This window comes from Microtus ochrogaster, chromosome 10 (assembly GCF_000317375.1).
Source record: "Microtus ochrogaster isolate Prairie Vole_2 chromosome 10, MicOch1.0, whole genome shotgun sequence".
In the NCBI taxonomy this organism is placed as follows: domain Eukaryota; kingdom Metazoa; phylum Chordata; class Mammalia; order Rodentia; family Cricetidae; genus Microtus; species Microtus ochrogaster.
This window is the reverse complement of record NC_022016.1, coordinates 36,542,879-36,563,890: the sequence shown is the minus strand read 5'-3', so window position 1 is coordinate 36,563,890 and position 21,012 is coordinate 36,542,879. Positions and strand designations below refer to the sequence as shown.

Sequence of the window (21,012 nt, the reverse complement as noted above, 5' to 3'; positions counted from 1 at the left end):
CCGGCCCCGGGCTCCATACTCTGGAATTCCGAGAAAGTTTGCTTCTCTGAGGGAGAAGTGCCAACTGAGAGTGGTGACATGTGGCATGCACTCGGTTAGCACCAGGGAAAATGGAAAAGGCTCGGGGTTGTGCTGGAGGGCGTGGTCTCCAGCTTCTAAGGGGACCCTGGTATTTACTGGGCTTTTACAGTGAAGGGAAAATTCTCTTTGGAAATACCTCTTTAAAAATCTTTAGTTAACGTCCTCACAATGAAGTCTTCGCTTAACAGAGAACTTCAGAGTAACATGCACCCCTGTGACCTTGGAATGAAGTCAATCTTTGCAGAGGTTTTAGCTTTCTTTTATTAGAAAAGTGGTGCCATAAATCCTAAGGTATGCAAATACTTGCCTATGTGTTCGACATCACTATGGGCAGCTTAAACCTGGGGCCTGAGAAGAAGAAACCTCCGGAACTGAGATAAAAGGAGAAGGAGTCCCCGGCCAAGGAGCTGGATAGATGTAGATAGAGGATACATTTTCAGAGTGAATGGATGAATGACGCGTGACTTAATAGACAAGAACATTTGTGCTTTGAGCTGACGTATGCACATTTGAAGTTTTGAAGGAAATGATTAGGGGCAAAATGCAAAGGAGGCTTTATCTCCTCCATTGCTAGGGACATAGCATTTTATGATGGTGGTGCCCCCACTCCTACCTTCTCGACAACAATTGCGTTAAAAGGAGCTTAGAAGGGAAGAAGAGACAGTCTAAATCTCAACTTCTGGTCCAGCCTGTCCCAAGCAGATGCCCCTTTCTTTTTCAGACGCTTTTCCTCCTCTCCTGCTCCCCCCCCAAACCTCCTTTCTCTCAGTGTGTACCCTTACAAAGTTGAGCTTGCTGCCCAGCCTCAGACACTCACCGAATCCTAAATTGGCCAGCTCAGGTACTTACTACTGCTGATGTTTTGGGGCTTGACCTTGGCTTTCTAGGCTCAGCTGGACAGCCTGCAGGTCCCTCCTCCCTCCCTCAGGCAGTCACCAGGTTCCTCTTTGCCACTGTTTCTGCTGATTCCTAACCTGCCATTCGGCTTTTCTCAGCACTAAGGAAGCATTTCCCTGGAGCCCCTCTTCTTTTTTTTTTTTTTTAAAAAAAACATATTTCTAGACCGTTTCTTTTTTAATTACTTATTTTATTTTTGATATAATAGAACCACACACTTTTTGCTTCCCTTTCCTCCCAATCCAAACCCTCCTGTATACCCCAACTCCTGCTTTCTACACTAAGAATACTTACTATTCATCCGGGGCCTTCTCTTGGCACATCTCAAAGGAGTGTCTTAGGAAGTGAGCTCTGCGGGGGCTGTTGAATCCCAACAGAGGGGATTTCAGTCCAAGTCAGAGATTGTAAAGTCTGCGGAAGGGAAATGCACTAGACTTGTACACCTGGAGACAAATTGCATCAGCTGGGTTCCCTATTAGCTGTGGGGTCACAGGTTTGAAAGGTGGTCTCAGAGCACTCCCTCAGTCAGTGGACATCATGTCTCCAGGAAGGGCCAGTGAAAGAATTTACGGTCCCATCAGCACCCTAATTATGTAACTATCTGAGCTCTTATAGCAAATTTGTCAGAGGAGGGGCAAATCTTTCCCTTTCCTACTCAGAGAAGCTCTCTGGAGTTCTTCCAACCATGAATCTGGTGCAGCTTTTCCAGGCCTCAGATGTAGTCTTTGCAGTCTAGCAAAGACTGTGTGTCTATAGAAACCCACAGGAAGCAAGCGAAGTGCTCCTAGCAAAGTTGCCTGTGTTTGTGTTTGGAGCCTTTTAAGGAATGGAATTTTTCATTAATTCTATTCTGAAATGAATCTTGAAAGCCTCTGTATGTCTCCGAGTTTGGAAGTTCACTCTACCTCCTGCAAACAGAGCTGAAGGTGGAGAATGAATGCTGTGGCCATAGAGAAAGGTTTTGTAAGTCTTCCTAGTATTGGAGAAAACTGGTAAAGTACTATAGTTTTGTTAGTTAGGAAGACCTAAAGCCACATCAGACCATGGCAGTCAAAGCAGTCTTCAGAATGGCCACATTTGGAGATAAGTGCTAGGAGCCGAGCACCTGGCTCAGGCTCTACAATTAAGGTCTCACCAGAAACTGGGTAGAAATTTCTATTTGTGTTTAAAGCATATAATCAACTGACAAAATTACTCTGCAATATAAAAGGGGATATGCTAGAGAGAGGAGGGCATTTGCGTCTGGCATTGTCTTTGTTGAGAACACTTCCCCACAGTAAATTGTTACCACTTCTCATTTCACAGATTTGTGAGTTGAACAAGGTACCAGACACCATCATTAAGACACTGATTTCAGACCTTCCTGCCTCCTGAGTCCTTGCACCGTAATCAAAGGACATCCCTTCCCTCCTTCTCATCTACATGATGATCATAACAATCTCACTGTTGGTCTCTCTCAAGTTAACTCATTGTCCTTTTTGACAGCCAAATGCTGGTCTTTTAAGTGGAGTGTGTGTGTGTACATGTGCGTGTGTGCAGGTATGTGCATATGTGTATATGCGTGTGTGTTCTTGTAGAAGCTAGAAGTCAGTGTCAGGTGTCTTCCCCTGTTTCTTTCCATTTGTTCTCTGAGGCAAGGTCTCACGGGGGCTGACCAACTGGGCAAGACTAACTGGCCAAAGAGCTACAGGAGTCCCCCTAGCTTCTCTTATACAGTGCTGGGATTGCAAGTGTATGCCCCCATTCCTGGCTGTAATCCTTATTCATATGTGGCAAGCACTTTAGTGATTGAGCTCTCTTCCCAGCCCCTAACTGGACTAATTTGTATCCCATATTCCTCTACACAAAAACTTAGAGCAGTAGCTTCCCACATCCACTCTCAAGTGGAAGATTCTCCATTATGTTCAGGGGGCTAGATGGTCCCAGCACAGTTCTCAAGTGTTCACTCTTGAGTACCTATAACCTAGTCCATATGTGCTACGTGGCCCTATAGCAATTTAGCTTTCTTTCTTTGTAGATGCCACTGCCTGCACCCACCCAATGAGTGACCCACCCAATCATTCAACCGTTCAAAATTCTCCCCATTATCTACAACATCCACACTTGGATAAAATTAACTGACCAGTCCTCTATCCTCCCTCCTTCCTCCCTCCCTCCCTCCCTCCCTCCCTCCCTCCCTCCCTCCCTCCTTCCCTCCCTTCCTGCCCAGTCATGGGGATGGGACATATGGCCTTGTGCATGCTACGTATGTGCTCTGTGGCTAAGTTACACTCCAGCTCTTGTAATCATTTCTGGATCACCGAAAGGGAAGCCTCCTCTCTTTATTTAAAAAGCACAGTTCATTGTGGCTGTTTTGTGGTTTTTATCACACATTCCATGCCTTATAAGTTATGTACTCCTCTTCTGGACTTTGAGTCCCTAAAAACTACATTTGTACTGTGTTTCACCCTTATCTGTATTTCTGAGAATGCTTAGTAGAATATCCACTCCTGGTGGATATTTATGCTTATGGAATTTAATGGACCCTGAAACTCTGATGATCTGCAAGAAAGGTGCATGGGTAAGTGGGAATTTGTGCCACCATGAATATATATACATAGAAACTATGGCTTGTTGGCTACAGAGGTTCATTTGAAATTTATGAGTACCCTCTGTTGAAGCAATAACTGTCTCTGTTGGGGGCTGTAAGATGAGAGACTGAGTGCAGGCATGAGTTGGAGTTTGCATTTATTTTTGTTGGCCACTTCATTCCATATCTTTCCACAGTAGTTGAATGGTCTTCTTAGTAAACACATATGTATGTGCTACATCAATTCCCCTTTCAGTAAACACAACTAAAACTTGTAATTGAAAGCAAAGGGAGTTTCAAGAGGTTTAGTGTTGCCAAACTGTAACATAGTTATGATTAGCATTCAGATTGAAGATTCTCTTACAAAATAGCAGAATGAATAATTGCCTCTTCAGTTCTGGTTTGTAGGGAGATCCTCGAGCCAGCCTTTCCATCCATCTTTAACTGTAAGATTTCAGGACTGCCAGCTTAGCTGGGCCTTTGGCTTTGAGAGGGGCACCTCCTCTCCTGCTCTGAAATAGAGTGGGCTTCTGCCTTCTCTAATGAAAACTGAGCTAAACTCAGAGACTTACTTGATTGAGTGGCCATGAATGATGAAGAGGTTCTGTGCTTGGAAAAGGGGGCTGAGCAAGGTATGCAGTTCCTTCTTTGCAGTGGTTTACTGTCTTCTGGGGAACCAGGCACAGTTACCTAGAGTGGCCAACACTGTAATGTAATGTGTGATGGGCCTGGAAGCACTGAGGAGTCACGCAGTAACTTGATCTGCATGTTGAACAAAGGCTGATGCTTGGAAATGCTGCCGCCTAGATGGTGATGCGAAAGGACCACAGTTGCATTAGAATGACTTTGGGCTTCACTAAATTGAAACCAGAAGTCTGGGCAGCTATGTCCCCCATAGGGAAAAAATTCCTATGCCAATTCAAATCCACCATTCACTAGACGGTCTTCTTGTCTTCCTGAGCTGTCTGAGAAATATGAACACTTAACAGGCTAAATAAATAAACAGATAAGTATACAAAAGATGAAATTACCAAAATAGGAGAACTTTTATTCAACCAATGAGTAGGCGGAGGTGGCCTATCTAGTTAATGCCAGCTATACAGTTTCAAGTTCTCCTCATTTAAAACGCAACACTAGGCTTAGTGTAGATATAGCACATCTGATGCTCTAAGCTCAAACTCCAGCAGCTCCCGCCACAAGTAAAAATAAATGATAAATAAAGATAAAGTATCAAACAAAATAGATATAAACATAGATTGAAATTGTTTCCTGCCCTTCATTAGCACAATGCCTGAGATCCGGGGGAGGATACTGAGTCAATATTGGGGATATTGGTTGTCTGAAGTAGCTGTGAACAAGACCCAAATTATTCGATTTTAAATATCTTTGTGGCATTTACCTAAGACACTATGCTAAGAGATTTAGAAACTCTGGGAAGGTTAAAAATTCTGAGAATGTCACATAAAAGGAAAGTTTGCACCACAAGCTGCTAAGCCGCCAAGCACTTCAGGTAATAATTGGTTGCACCTGGATCTTAAGAGCGCATGACATACTCTGGCCTCAAGAAGCTCAGGAACACACATTCCTCAGCCAAATGATGCATTCACCCATAATTCTTAGCTAATCCTGGATGTTCTCTGTCATTTTTCTCCAGGAAGAAGATAAATGGGTTTGAACCCAATGACTTGGATTATCCCAGAAACTTGGAGCTATAAATTGTATATATTTGTTTAAAAACCCTTTTTATTAATCTTTTTTCATTTATATCACATTCTGATCGCAGTTTCCCCTCCCTCCCTCCTTTCCTCATGTCCATCACCCCTCTCCCCTCTGACCCCCCCCCCATCCACTCCTCCGCTGTTTCTGTTCAGAAAGGGGCAGGCCTCCCACGGGTGTCAACAAAGCATGGCAGATCAAGTTCAGGTGGGATTAAGCTCCTCCCTTTGTATTAAGGCCAGACAAAACAAGCCAGTATGAGGAATAGGTTCCCAGAAGCCAGCTCAAGAATTTGGGACAGGCCCTGATCCCACTGCTAGGAGTCCCACAAGGAGACCAGGCTACACAACTGTCACACATATAGAGTCTAGATCAGCTCCATCCAAGCCCCCTAGTTGTTGGTCCAGAGTTTGTGAGCTCCTATAATTCCAGGTTAGTTCATTCTGTAGGTTCCCTTGTGATGACCTTGACTCCCCTGGCTCATAAAATCCTTCCCCCTCCCCTCTTCAACAAGATCCCCTGAGCTCAACCCAGTGCTTGGCTGTGGATCTCCGCATTTCTTTCCATCAGTTACTGGACAAAGACTCTCTGATACAGTTAGGGGTAGTCACCAATCTGATTACAGGGGAAGGCCAGCAAAAATGTCCGGCGGAAACGAGAAGAAGACAAGAGATGCAAAACGAACCCACGTAGGAGTTTATTAGGAGAGGTTGTGCTCAATGGGCCCGGGGAAACGGTGTGGAAGGAAAGAGAGTAAAAAAATGGCAGTCCAGCTTTTAAAGGCTTTCCTAGCACATGCGCATGAGGGGAATGACATGCCTACATCAGACGCTGATTATGGGCGACACTACATCTTGCACCAACATACAGGGGCTTTTGCGTTAGACGCTGATGACGCAGATGGCGGGTGACCCACGCATGCGCACACAGGGGGTACATGCACCTGCTTTAGAACCCGGAAGTGCAGCCTTACGGGTGATTAAAAGAATTACAGCCAGTTCAGGCACCCTCTCCACGATTGCTAGGAGTCTTAGCTGGGGTCATCCTTGTGGATTCCTGGGTGTTCCCCTGGCAGCAGGTTTCTCACTAACTCCGAAATGCCCCCCATCAAGACATCTTTTTCACTACTCTCCCCTCCATCCTGCCCCCAGTCTTTTCAATCCCTCATGTTCTCATCCTCCCTGTTTCCCAATTCCCCAGGAGATCTCTTCTATTTCCCCTTCCCAGGGAAATTTATGCTTCCATCTTTTGGCCATGCTTGTTACCTAGCCTCTCTAGGGCTTTGAATTATAGCCTGGTTTTCCTTTACTTTGCAGCTAGCTTCCACTTATGAGTGAGTACATACCATGTTCATCTTTCTGGATCTGGGTTACCTCACTCAGGATGACTTTTTTCTAGTACCATCCTTTTGCCTGCAAATTTCATTATGTCATTTGTTCTTTTACAGTTGAGTGATTCTCCGTTTTCTTTATCCATTCTTTGATCGAGGGGTATTTAGTTGAGCAGGTACCTTGTGGTATGATTGTATATGCCTAAAAGTGGTATAGCTGGGTCTTGAAGTAGATTGATTTCCAATTTTCTGAGGAACTGCCTCATCAATTTCTGAAGTGACAGTACAAGTGTGCACTCTCATTAGAAGTAGAGGTGTGTTCCTCTTACTCCACATCCAGCATCAGTCTTTTGGCTCTTAGTTTAGCCATTCTGACAGGTGTAAGTTGGAACCTCAGAGTTGTTTTGATTTACACTTCCCTGATGGTTAAAGATGTTGAACATTTCTTTAAGTGTGTCACAGACAGTTGAGACTTTTCTGCTGAAAATTCTGTTTAGATCTGCACCCCAATTTTTATTCTTTTTTATTAAATTTATTTTTAAAAAGAATCTTTTCTAATTTCACATACCTATCCCAGTTCCTACTCCCCCCATCTTCCACCCCTCCCACCCTACATTCACTTCTCAGAGAGGGTAAGGCTTCGCAAGGGGAGTCACCAAAGTCTGACACACCACTCTGAGACAGTACTGAGGCCCTCCACCCTATATCTAGGCTGAACAAGATATTCCTCCAAAAAGAATGGGTTCCAAAATGCCAGTTCAAGCACTATGGAAAAATCCTGTCCCATTGTCAGTGGCTTCCCAGCCCATATAACTGACCCCCACATTCGGTGGGCCTACTTTGGTCCTTTGCAGGTTCCCTCACTATTAGATCAGAATCAGTGAGCTCTCAGTGGCTCATGTCAGCCGTTTCTGTGGGTATGCCCATTAGGATGGAGAGATGGTTTAACTGTTAAAGGATAGGCTCACAACCAAAATGTACTCCAGGTTTTAAGTGGTTTTTTTTTTTTTGGTGTCTATTTTCTTGAGTTCTTTATGTATTTTGGAAATCAGCCCTCTGTCAGATGTGGGATTGTGAAGATTATTTTTTCATATTCTGTAGGCTGCTGTTTTGTCTTATTGACAGTGTCCTTTGCCTTACAGAAGCTTCAGTTTCAGGAGGTCCCATTTATTAATTGTCAATCCCAGGGTCTGTGCTACTCATGTTCTATTCAGGAAGTTGTATCTTGTGCCAATGCATTTAAGGTGACTTTCCATTTTCTCTTCTATGAGGCTCAGTGTAACTGGGTTAGTGTTGAGGTCTTTGATAAACTGGGACTTGAGTTTTGTGTAGGGTGATAGGGTGATAGATATGGATCTATTTGCATTTTTCTACATGTCAACATCCACTTATTCCAGTGCCATTTGTGGGAGATACTTTTTTCCCTATTGTATAATTTTTGCCTCTTTGCCAAAAATTAAGTGTTCATAGGTTTGTGGATTTTTGTCAGGGTCTTTGATTCTATTCTATTGATCCATGTATCTGTTGTTATGCCAATGCCGTGATGTTTTTACTACTATAGCTCTATAGTAGAGCTTGAAATCAGGAATGGTGATACCACCAAAAGTTCCTTTATTGTATGGGATTATTTTAGCTATCCTGAGTTTTTTTTTCCATATGAAGTTAAGTATTGATCTTTTGAGGTCTTTGAAGAATTGTGTTGGAATTTTGATTAGGATTTCCTTGAATTTATAGATTGTTTTGGTAAGATTGACATTTTTTTTTTTACTATGCTAATTCTACCAATTCATGAGCATGGGAAATCTTTCCATCTTCTGGTATCTTCTCCAATGTCTTCAAAGACTTAAGGTTCTGGTTATACAGGTCTTTCACTTGTTTGGTTAGAATTACCCCAAGATATATTATATTGCTTGTGGCTATTGTGAAGGGTGTTGTCTCCATTATTTCTTTCTCAGACTGATTATCATTTTTATATAGGAGAGCTACTGCTTCTTTTTTAAGTTAATTTTTTATCCAGCCACATCACTGAAGGTGTTTGTCAGCTGTAGGAGTTCCCTGGTAGAATCTTGTAGTCACTTAGGTATACTATCATATCATCTGCAAATAGCAAAAGTTTGACTTCCTCCTTTCCTATTTGTACCCCCTTGAATTCCTTTTGTTGTCTTATTGATCTAGCTAGAACTTCCAGTACCCTATTGACTATATATGAAGAGAGTGGACAATGGCAGACTTTTCGCTTGGCTTTCAAATATCATTGCAATGGTTTTTCTGTCCTGTTATGTGCCCTGTAGTGTGATTAGTCACATGTACCAGCATGCGATGTTTTCTGATGTCCCCATCACAATGTCCCTCCAAGTTGTGTTTAGTGGACATGTCTTCAATGAAGTTGAACCCCAGTGTCCTCTAATGGTTGGCCTTGGTCTGTGATTTACTGTGTGGGTGGCTGAGCTGAGTGACTCTGCCTGGCCCAGGCTTCCAGGAATATTCAAGCACACTAGTTAAATTGGAACCACAGGATGAGTGAGAATCAAGCCATCAGTTTTCAGGCCCATTGTGGACTGTTGAGGAAGTGGTGGTGTTGTTCCCATCCCCCATTTTCTAAAACTCAGCTCCCACACGGTCTTATGGGAACTCTGTAGCCACACTGTCACTGACTCAGTATTTGTCAGACCCAGGCTCCTGTTCCTCTTACTGATAGTGGTAGAATGCTGTTTCTTCTCAGATTTTGACTCAGCTGTTTAGGTAGTAGGATCATATTCTTTCAATATTAGCTATGTGTAGATCTAATGCTCTCACCCATATCGAGTCTTAGTTTTTCTAGTGTCATAGCTTAGCAGGGAACCTGTCTCCAAAGGTTATGATGTCCAGGAGGGAATGCTTCTGACCAGCTTCAAGCCACCCACCTAGATGGGTTTCTCAGTCTCTAGCTAGATTTCTGCAGCAGTTTCTTTCTTTCCCACCCAGGTTCCCCGAGCAGGCTGCCCATTTCACCTGCTGTGGTGGCTCAGGCAGTGCGGATGCCTCAGACATGGGATCATTTGCATTTTAGGGAGGTGCCTCCCAGGCCTGGCCTGTTGCTGTGTCTGGAGTCCCATAGGTGGCTGGGAGTAGAGCTGCAGTTAGCGCTCAGTGAGGTGATTTGCCTTTGCTCTTGGAGGCTGGCGTCTGAATTCGCATTTGGTGTAACCACTATACATTAAGCTCTTTTCTGGGCTCAAGAACTAGGCAAACTAGAATAGATTATGCGGCAGCACCTCCTGAGACCCCATGGCCAGTAACTCAGCATCACTAATTATATGAATCCTTGGGAGAACTCTTACTCATCCATCTTAGGTTGGACTACTTGAGTATTACTCAGTACTTTTGAGATGCTCCTGCCCCAAGGCCAGCTCTTGATCTTTTTGAGGACATTAGGGTCTTATATGCTTTGTCTCTACACCACTTGTTTTGAGTTGCACACCTGATTTGTGGTGACAGTTTAATAGCATTCCTGAGACATAATTCGCCTATTAAACCATTCACCCACTTAAACTGTGCTTCAGTGGTTGTAGCATATTTATAGAGTTCTTTTTCCATCACCCCCATTAATTTTAGGACATTTTTATTATCCTCCCCAAGAAATCTTATGTCCTTTGATTGTCACTGCCTGAACCCTTATCACCCTGACTGCTAGGCAACCACTATCCTACTTGCTTCTATATATTTGCCTATTCTTGACATTCTCTATAAAGTGAAGTTACATGAAACTTGTCTTTTTGTGAGTTACGACTCTCATTTAGCACATGCTTTCAAGGTCCATCCTTATTGTCACCTGATTCCGTCCTATGATTATTCCATTTTACGAATACACTCCATTATATTTACCTGTTCATCAGTGAATGCACAAGTCGGTTGCTTCCACCTTTGGTCTCTTTGAAATAATATTGCAGTGAAAGTTTGTGTACAGATCCTTGTGGGGACATACACTGTCATTTCTTTTGGCTAGATGCCTAGGAATGGAACTTCTGGCTCATATGTGCACTGTAGGCTGACACATCAAAAATGGCTACCTCCTTTTACCTTCCCACTAGCAATGTATATTCTAACATCCATACAACTCAAGCATCACTAACCCCACACTGATTGTCTTTTCTAGTCAGTGGCATATGATCGCTGCTCATTCAGAGTAGTCCCCTCACATACTGAGTGAGAAAACTGTGTCTTTTCTGCAAACACGGAAAGGATACTGGCCAGAGAAAGCCAATGGTGTCTGCTCTTTCATTGCTGGCTGGAGGAGTACTGCTAGCCTACAATGTACCTCTCAATGAATTGGAAAAGGATACCCAGTTACACGGACATGGAATTCTATCTGAAGACAGACTTTGGGCTAATGTAGAAATAAGGGCAGGCCCAGAACTCGAGACTGGGAAAAGAAAGACTGGCTGGTGTGGTAAGCATAGTTGCTCTTTTGGTGGATATTATGTATGGTGTGGGAAACTCCCTGGACAGACATGTAAGCTATGTTGAATGATAGTGGCTTAGCCCCAAATGAGACAAAGCTTTGGGTCTGGTATTCTTTTAAAGCCTTGAGTATTTAAAAGGAAAATAAAACAAAAAGCTGTGCTTGCATTTAACGTGATCCTTGCACCCTTGGGTCATCTGGGAAGAAGTCAAAAATTTGGCTGTGTAGGCCTCGCCCAAGACTTGCTGAATCAGCATCTGCCTTTAACAAGCTCCTGCTGGGGATCTGGAAACAAGGAAATTTGAGCACCAGTGTGATGACTGAGCACAGACCTTTGCCAAAACAGATTGGCTTGCCTATTTAGAATCGCCACACAATGGCTCACTTCCTCTCCTCCCCCTTTTGTGGTTGGTTTTGACTTCATTGCTGCATCTTTGGGACTTGCATTTGTAAGGCCTTCACATTCCCGAGACAAAGATGTACACCTTTAGCTTTCTATTGCCCTTCTCTAACTCAAATGTAAACACAAACGTTTAGCCCGTGATTCTTGGTTACTTTATGGTATTCTCTCTCTCTCTCTCTCTCTCTCTCTCTCTCTCTCTCTCTCTCTCTCCCTCTCTCCTCCTCCCTCCCCCTCTCTTTGAGACCCTCGAGTATTTCTTTGTAAGTCTGCTGACCTGTCTAGCCCTTGCTTGGTGTAACCCAGAACAACAGCAAAGCATATCTTTAGATTGACTGCTACCAGGGGCCTTCCTAACTTTCCTTTGTAGCCAATAACTTAACTAGTCTGAAAAACAAACAAACACTAAGTTGGGTCTAATGGCACACTTTGTACCCTCAGCTACATGGGAAGCTAAAGTAAGGGTATTACTAAATTTCAGACCTCCCAGGGCTGCAGAGTGAGCCCAAGGTCAGTCTGGGTAACTTGGTGATAGCCTGGCTCAAAATGCAAGAAGGAAATTGGAGATACGGCTCAGGGTAAAAGTGTTTTCCTATCGCATGCAAGGTCCTAGGTTTAACCCTCTATTTTGCAAATGGCAGAAAGGAAGAGGAAGAGGGGGAGAGGAGAGGAAAAGAATAGGGAGAGAAAAAAATGTAGATCAATCAGGGCTGCAGTTCCTCCTCCTATCAAGACTTGATTCTAATTATTCTGAGAATAATTCGAACTAACTGGCCCTTAAAAGCTGAGGTTGAAATTACCTCCATCATAATAGAACAATGTCAATGAGGTTAGAGGAGGTGGCAGCTTGGAGGGTGGGTGGGGGGAAGACCAATGGGGGAGGTGGGCAGAACACATTACTTGGCTTACTTTTGGCCCTGGAAAGTCCACAGATTGGAAAGGCTAGAATGACTTAGTTGTTTAATAGTATCTAAGAGGGTTATTTGTGGGTTATGTTGGGGTGGACATGTGGTTATGAGCCCAACAATGGTCTATAAGAAGACTCAATTGGGGAGTCTGGTGAATTTTAATTCGAAAGATCTGGAGTAGGGCACAATTAATTTGGGTACAGTCTTCAAACTGGTCCAGACATGCCACATTTGGCCCTCTCCTGCTTTCATATCATCAGTCGAGCAAAAGTTTTAAGTGGTAAAAATTTCCAAAAGGAAATTAGTGATTATTTTCCTATCATTGGAACACAGCTGTATTAATTCACTTGAGTACAGTATGTGTCCACTTGGTGACATAAAGGTAATCCTGACTCATTTTGACAGAGATCATGTCTTATGACACTAAAAGCAATCTGCCTACAAGGTTTGCCAATGCTTAATGTAAGGTCTGACTTCTCAAAGTGTAACTGGAGAAATAGGTTTTTCTGGTAGCTTTGGAGAAACGTGTTTGGACTTGCTTCTTCCCCACCAGTAGACTCAGCTCAGGGTTCATCTTGGAGGTCTAGACCAACACGTCATAAGTTTTATAATTTTTTTTAAAAAATTCTGGAAGATCCCTGGTGGCAGTAGGCAGCAGAAATGCTGTAGGTCCCAAATGGTGGTAGCGGGCCATGTGGTGCCAAACAACGGGCCCTGGGAGCAGCCAGTCCCAGGCAGAGATGGCTGCCAGTCCCTGAGCAGTGGCTGGTCCCAGGCAGGGAGACACATGGCCGGCCAGCAGGAGACAGAGACATGGATAGACGACATGCAGAGTGAGGTTGAATGTTTATTCAGGGGGTTATGGAGGAGGAAGGGAAAAGGGGGGGAGAGAGAGAGAGACAGACAGACAGAGAGAGAGAGAGACAGAGAGAGACAAAGAGAGAGAAGAGGAGAAAGAGATAGAAAGGGGGGAGGGGAGAAGTGGGGAGAGAGGCAGAATCGAAGTTGCCTCTCCGATATGAAGATGGAAAAGAGAGCAAGCTCAGGCTAGAAGCTGAAGAGCAGCCTGCCTCAGCAGATGGGGGAGGGAGTGGGCGTGGCTTGTTTCTTAAAGAGACAGAAAACCATAACAATAAGTAACACTGTACTCAATCTATATGGCACACAACACATAACTGTAGATCGACTTTTCTAGGTTTGAGACTGTAATACCCATAGATTTCAAACTCTCTAGAAACTAAGGTCTCTTTGTTTTCTTTCCTGACTTTGGCTAAGTCACAGTGTGCTAATCTGAGCCAGAAATGGCCTGGCCTTTGTTACCTGTTGACAGATTGCCTTGATGTTGCCAGGGTTTGGTGGCTTCGGACTCTGGTTTCTCTAGATCCATTGCCCTCCCAGGATCTTACTGCGTTATATGGCTCAAGGCCCTCTAATATCTTCTACATACTTCTTTGAAGTGCTTTCCAGAGGTGCATAGGTATCTCCTGTTTGTGTATGTTGTTGCACTTTCATTAAGTTGAGATATGCTGAGTACTAAGGTCTGAATAGAGTTTGTCCCCTCTGGAACTCAGAATGAAGTTTGGTTGCCATTGTAGTGGTCTTAGGATGTGAGACTTTGAAGAGATTATTAGAACACCAGGAAGGACTAATGCTTTTCCCACGAGTGGGTCCTTACTTTCATAGGACTGGATCAGGCATAATGATTTCGGATTATTAGAAAACAAGGCTACCTCTCATTTGGTAGAGACATACTTGCCCTTCTCATTTTCACTTAGGGTTCTAATACAAGGCTATCCTCATATGTAACTTCCTACCTTGAACTTCCTATCCCCCAGAATTGCCAACCAAAATAAGTCCATTTTCAATCCCTGGTCCCTGGTGTTTGGCTGTAGCAACACAAAGTGCCCCCAAACACAAGGCTGAGTATGTCCAATAACATAGGATTGCCCACAATCATCAATATGTTAAAATAGCTTGTTACCCTCCGATAGAGGGCTGGAAAGAATAATCTCAAAGCATGACCCTAAGACCACTTCCAGTAGCAGCACCACCCAAGAATATGTAAGAATATAAATACAAAGGATATGTGAGAATATAATTTCTCAGGCCCCACCCTGGGACTTTTGAATCAGAAACAGGATCCTAGGAAAGTTAAGGTCCAGCAGTCTGTTTTAACAGACACTCCAAGTACTTCTCAGGCAGTCATGTATGAGAATTTTTCATGTGGGAAATTTCAGTTGTTCAGAACATCTAACTCGATTAGTGTTTCACATGTTGTTTTTAATGAGAACTGTTTATTCATTTTTAAGTTTTAAGACAGGACCTTGGGAAACACCACCCTGGCCTTACTGAGTAGAAATGAATACAACAGGCATCAGGAGTAACTCCTGACTTGAATCATCTCTCTGAGAGTCTTCTCCTGAAGCAGTTTGTGTGCACACGTGGTTGGAAAAAAGTTCCCGGGTGAAAAGGCAGCAGAAGATGGCTGATGCAAAACACATTTTCTTTGTTTGTTTGCTATTGTTTTTGCTGAGACAGAATTTCTTTACGTAACCCTGGCTGTCCTTGAACTCACTCCGTAGACTGGGCTGGCCTTGAACTCACAGAGATCCGCCTGCCTCTGCTTCCCTAGTGCTGGATTAAAGATGTGTGCCACCGCCGCCTGGCCCAAACACGTGTTCTTTACAGTGTGTTTTTGGAACTGAGACGTGAAGAAGGCTGAGGAACAGCCCTCGGGCTAGACCTTCTCCGGTGCATAGTTCATCCTTTCAGGGTACTGACCTGTGGGCGAGGGTGCAGGTCTGTAGGCAGTGACTGCCAGCCTAGATGGTTGCCTTGCTTTGGAGCTCACCTCATTCCAGAACTTCTCATGTGGTGTGTCTATGAGGGCCAGAGGTGTTACAGCCTTACACCCTTTCTTCTTTGCTCGCAGTAGGTTTTTATCTACCTCACTGCTGCTTAGTCTGAAAGTTCCAGTGACACTGAGTCATTTGGGTGTCTGGAGTAGTGGAAGGAACCCCGAAATTATTGTACTTCCTCTGAGGGCTGACTGCAGAGGGTAACTGAGGAGTTCGGGATGAGGGCCATGATTTTCAGCAGGAATGGATAAGACGCCCAATAAATTTAATTTCCATCCTTCTTTTGGGAGAGAAAATAAAACTCTTGTGCTGTATCTTACTTTTGTTTGCCCTGCAGTCTGAAAAATTATGCTCACCTTTCAAACAGGCCATTTGCTGCTGTAGGTAAGGTAGAACTCCGATGGACACATTTAAATAGTGTTTTGAAATGTGATAAAGAGAAAATGGAGATGCAGCTCAGTGGTATCGCACTTACTTATCAATTGCAAGGCCCTGAGTTTGAGCTGCAGCATGAAAGAATAAGAAAAGTAAATCATATTTATTGCGTAAACACTCGGAGACCTGCAAACCTGGCGGTAGCTTCACCTTTCATTTTCCTCTGGACTTCATTTTTTCCCCTAAAATCACCATTCTGAGCAGTTTAGTGTGGACTCCTAGACATTTTTCTCTGTGTGTGATTTTTTGTAAAGAAGCAAGAGGTTGTGAAAACAATGTATTACCACATGAAGCAACAATGATGCTAAATACACGCAGTCATCTCATTTGCCAGGAAACAGAGGCCAGTGAGATAGATGGCTTTAGATGTGACTGTGGTCCAAGAGGCAACTCCTCTCTAGTTCTCTCCTGTGCTCACTAACTGTCAGATACCATGAGTCTTTAGCCAGTGCCTTGGTCCGCCCGTGGCCTTCTTCAAAGCCTGGCTGCAGCCTCCCTTCCTTTATTCAATTTTCATTGTGTCCCTGGCAATCAGTGTGGACAGTTAAACCTTTGGACGACCATATGACACACCACAAATTGCTTTTGTTCCATCATCTGGTTTAACTTTAAAGGGTAGCCTTCTTCCTTCTGTGTTGAGTGGGAACAGTTAGGTTTCAGAGCTTTGGAAATGGTCTTTAGTGGAAACAGGAGCTGGCATTAGTTAAGGGCCCCTGCTTTGTGCTGACATCCTCACTTTTAGGTACCTGTGATTTTCCTGCTCCTCCTTCATTTCTAAGGTCTAAACAATGGTCAGAGACACACTTGGTCCTTCAAACTATTAAGCAATAGGTGGCTATACTGGAAAAAAAAAGTGTTCTTTTCCTTTGGACTAGAGTAATGCCTTCGTTTATAAAGTTACCCTTTCGACTTTCTTTCTTTTTTTAAAGATCTAAAATATGGCTACAGTTAAAATTTCACAAGCCACATGCTGTCTTCATTGTCTGTGCTAATTGAAAACAGAGTGCTTGGAGATTAAGGAGGGCATCTACTCTGCCTAGAGTTCTCCTCTGGGACTCTCCTTCAGAAGTGTTTGACTAGAGGGTGGAACGTTGCCCTAGCTGAAGCAGCTATAGAGTTCATGCTTCAAACGGATTACTTTGTCATCCTCCATCCACTAGACTACCATTTTTTCCTTGATGAAATCAAGTTACAATGAACATGTAGGAGCATTCTTGACAGAGAAAATTTAACAGAAGGCAGTGATTGGGTGCAAGAGTGTGGGTGAAATTCCTCAGCGAAATGGAACTCTGGTCGCCCACAATGGGAACCCTCTGCAGTTGTGCAGTAAGCACTGTCATTTTGGCCTACCCTTCCTACTTTGCTTCTGTTTGTCTGCCCATCATTACACTTTCTGGGTTGCCTCCCCAAACAAACAACTTGTGCCTTCTTTTAAGGTCTGCGTTGGGAGAAGACAAACATTGGCTATGTTGCAATTCAACCCAGAGATTTGAATTCCCTCCTGAAGTTATTTCATCTGATAAGCTGGTACCTGCTAAATAGAGATGTGTAATTGGGGGTTTCTGTGATAGAAGCTTAAGGGCTATCTTTCTTATTATTATGCAAGAAACTGCCTAAAATCTGGTGGTTTAAGTCAGTGACAACCATTTACTTGCTTGTGATATAGTTTGGTCAATGCTCAGTGTGGAAGGCTCATTTTTTATGGGTATGCTGGATCCAAGAGTCAAGTGTTTGGTACTTCATCTGCAATGGCCAAGCTCCCTAGCCCCTACCCCTTTCAGTCTTTCATTGATCAGAGCAATCTCTCTGTTTTTCCCAACTGTCCAGGAAGATAAACAGACATATTTGTATTAGTTAGCTTCCCGATAGAGTAAAAGCAAAGCCTGTCGGGTTTCTGCTGTAAAGCATAGGTCTGGACTTGACACAGTATCAATTTTATTAGTTAAAGAAAATGATGAGGCAGGTCAAGTCTTAGGCTGGTGGTAATAGTAGATAGATTCTAATACTTAACAGATTGAAGTGGTTGTGTAAATGGGAGAAATTGATGGTAGTCGACTTTGAAGGAACAAATTGCATCTCCAGGATACAAATTAGAGAGAGGAGTTTAACTTTCTGGGTTGTTTTCTGGGTATCTTCTGATTCAGAAATGGGCCCCAAATTAATCATGCAGCTGTTGTGGCTTGGATATGAAAACTCCCTCATAGGTCATGAGTTGAACCTTGATTCCCAGTGCTACGTTCAGAGGTAGGACTTTTGGGAAGTGACTGAATCATGAAGCCCCTGACATAGTCAGTTCATAATGAGATGGCATTATTGAGAGATGATGGAATTGAGATGGGGCCTTGTTTAAGTAAGTGGATCACTGAAGGCATATTTTTGAATGATATATCTCATTTCTGTATCTTTTCTATCTGGCTCACTCTGGCTCCTGACCACCATGAAGTGAGCAGCTCAACTCTACTCATGCTCTCTTAGCCATGATCTGCTTTACCACTAAGCCATATACTAAGTTTACATTTGGCATACACTAAGTGACCAAATAGCCATGGATTGGAAAATCTGAGACCATGAGCCACAAGTAGTCTTTATATTTTTCATCTCAAGTAGTTTGTCACAGTGATGAAAAATGGCTGTCACAGCAATGGTATTAGAAACATTCGGAAGAATGAAGCATGAAGACAGAGAATATATTCATGGACACGGCATATAACTGAGTCAATGAACACCTCTGGAAACATGCAAGGTTCATTTCCCAGTAGTTACTAGTACTAGCACACCCACCTCCCCTTCCCTCAGATTTTCTCTCTTCCCTTACTAAGGCAAAACAGGATTAAGTGGACACTTACTAAAAATAGACTACAGACTTAAAAATGAAACTTGTAAGACTTCTTGATGATAACATCAGAGAAACTGTTTGTAAGGCTGAGTAAGGTAAAGGGTTTTCAGATATGACATCTAAAATAGGGTCTATAAAGGTACGGGCAACAATGTGCTTCATCTCAATTACAATTGTTTACTCTTTAGAGAACATTGCCAAGGAAATGAAGAGACAAATCTCAGAATGGAGAAAAAATTCTGAAATGACATGTCTGATGAAAGGGCTCTCACCACAAATGTACCAAGAACTCTCTAAGGTCAATAACAAGAAATAAGCAAACCCATTATAAAGAATCAAAATGTTTGAACAGACACAAAAGAGGATATATGAGAAAATGCGGACCATCATTCACCTACTAACAATTGGATGAACATGGATGATAGAACTTTGCCTTTCATCTGCCCAAACCTGGAATATAGACACCTTCTCTTTTTGGAAACAGACTTGTACTGTATAGTGCAAAGATAAGGTGTGACTATTACTATCAATAAAGGATTTGCACACATTTCCAATCCCTCTGCAGAGCTGACTAGCTATTTTGTTTTTCTTACTAGAATTTATGTGACACACATCCACAAATTGCTAGCCAGGGACTCACTGGCCACTAGTAATTTGAACCAGACCATTTGCTGTAAACTCAAGAGGATATGGGTGTCTTCCACCATGCTTTCCCAAACCTGTTGGGTTGCAAGGGCTCCCAAAAAAACCTCCCTTCATCTACTTCTTCTGTCCTCAAGTACCGAATGTCCTCTCATTTCAAGTAACTTGCATTGTTTTGACCTTATGACACAGGGCTTTAGTGTCCTCAGTACTACTGGTACTACTAATACATAAGAGATTAATGTCACCTTGAAATTTTTTTCTTTGAATTCACTTATACTTAGTGTTAAAGTCTGAAATGTATTACTTTATATTTTTTTTCTAGAAACAAATGCTAAATGAAATGTTCAGTGCTAAGAAAGAATGCTGATTATATGAAGAGTAAGAAACAAACTTTTTCATCTAGTTTCTAAATTTGGAACAAGCATCCTGGATGAACAGCTGCTATGTCCCAAACAATCTTCCTTTTCTGTGAATCCCAAAGGCTCGTCTTCACACACTTAACATTCCAGAAATTCCTAGAATGAAAAAAAATGAGAACACACAGAGATTTTATTTAGATAGGTATGTTTGTATGTATTGTGTATATAGTTTGTTTGTAATAAACATACAAAGTGGAGACACCATGGACCTGCTGCCAGAGATAGACATGCTGAGACTTTTCTGGTAGGTCATGACCTCATGGTGATATACAGATTAATAAAAATGGGTTAAACTAATATGTAAGAGTTGGCCAATAAGAACTTAGAGCCAATGGGCCAAGCAGTGATTTGATTAATACAGTTTCTGTGTGATTATTTCGGTTCTGGGCAGCCAGGACAAACAAGTAGCCTTCCTATTACAAATTGGTGCCCACGTGGCCAACAAAATCCACAAAAAATCTGAGAGGGCTTGAAAATGAATTCTAGACAAAAAAAAATACAGAGTTTAACACAGCTTTCTGTTTGCTGGTGGTGTGCCACAGCTGCTTTAAGAGAGGTTTTCCTGACTCAGCAGCAGTAGCAGCAGCAGAGAAAAAGCCATGCCATTTTAAAATGCTGGCTTTCTGGGCTATGCTGCCAGTGTGACCTCTGGCTTTTTCAGGAGACCAAGTATTTGGATGCAGTTTGTTAGCAGAGTTCTGCAGCTTGCTTGATGACAACTTGGATTGGCTGTGTGTCTGGTAGAGGGACAGTGTGCACCACTCCTCCATGCTGGACTGGGTAGGGCAAGCCTGCAGCTTAGATTCTTAAGTGCTTAAATTTTAGAAGTGCAAAACAAAAGCATTCCTGGACAGCAAAGAATTACAGATAATTCAATAAGGACAGATTCAGACATAAAAGAATTCTAAATGGATCACAGTGTTTGATAAATGTACATAGGCTTGGGAGAGAGACGATAAAAAGTATAGAGAGTTGGAAAAGAAGTAAATTTTTTTTAAAAAAATATTTAAAGAGACAGAGTACAGAGAGTCATAGATTAAAAAGAGTAAAGACATATAAGCCACATAAAGATTGAGAATACAAAAAGAGTCTGGATTATGAATTTGAATTTTTTGACTGTGAAGGAGCTAAGTACCGAGAGACATTTCATTATATGGGCGGCTAAGTTAAACCAACATAAAGGTATCTTAACTTCAAAATTGAGTCTAAGGATATGTTGCTTTGGGAAAGAGATTCTTCTTTTGTTTTCACAGAAGACGAGAACCTGTGGATAACTTCTAGAACAATATGGTTTGATAGATCATGTCCCCCTGAAAGGTCACCATGAACACCCTCAAAAAATTACTTTGCACCTCATTTTCAATAAAGGAGCTAAAAGTATACAATGGAAGAAAGAAAGCATCTTCAACAAATGGTGCTGGCACAACTGGATGTCAACCTGTAGTAATGAAAACAGTGTGGTACTGGCATAAAAACA

At 42.7% G+C, this 21,012-nt stretch overlaps 1 protein-coding gene across 1 annotated transcript in view; it reads left to right on the top strand.

Annotated features, from left to right (window-relative positions):
* Nucleotides 1–21,012, top strand: part of Srpx (sushi repeat containing protein X-linked) — a 77,904-nt gene that overhangs the window by 779 nt on the left and 56,113 nt on the right. The window lies entirely within an intron of this gene.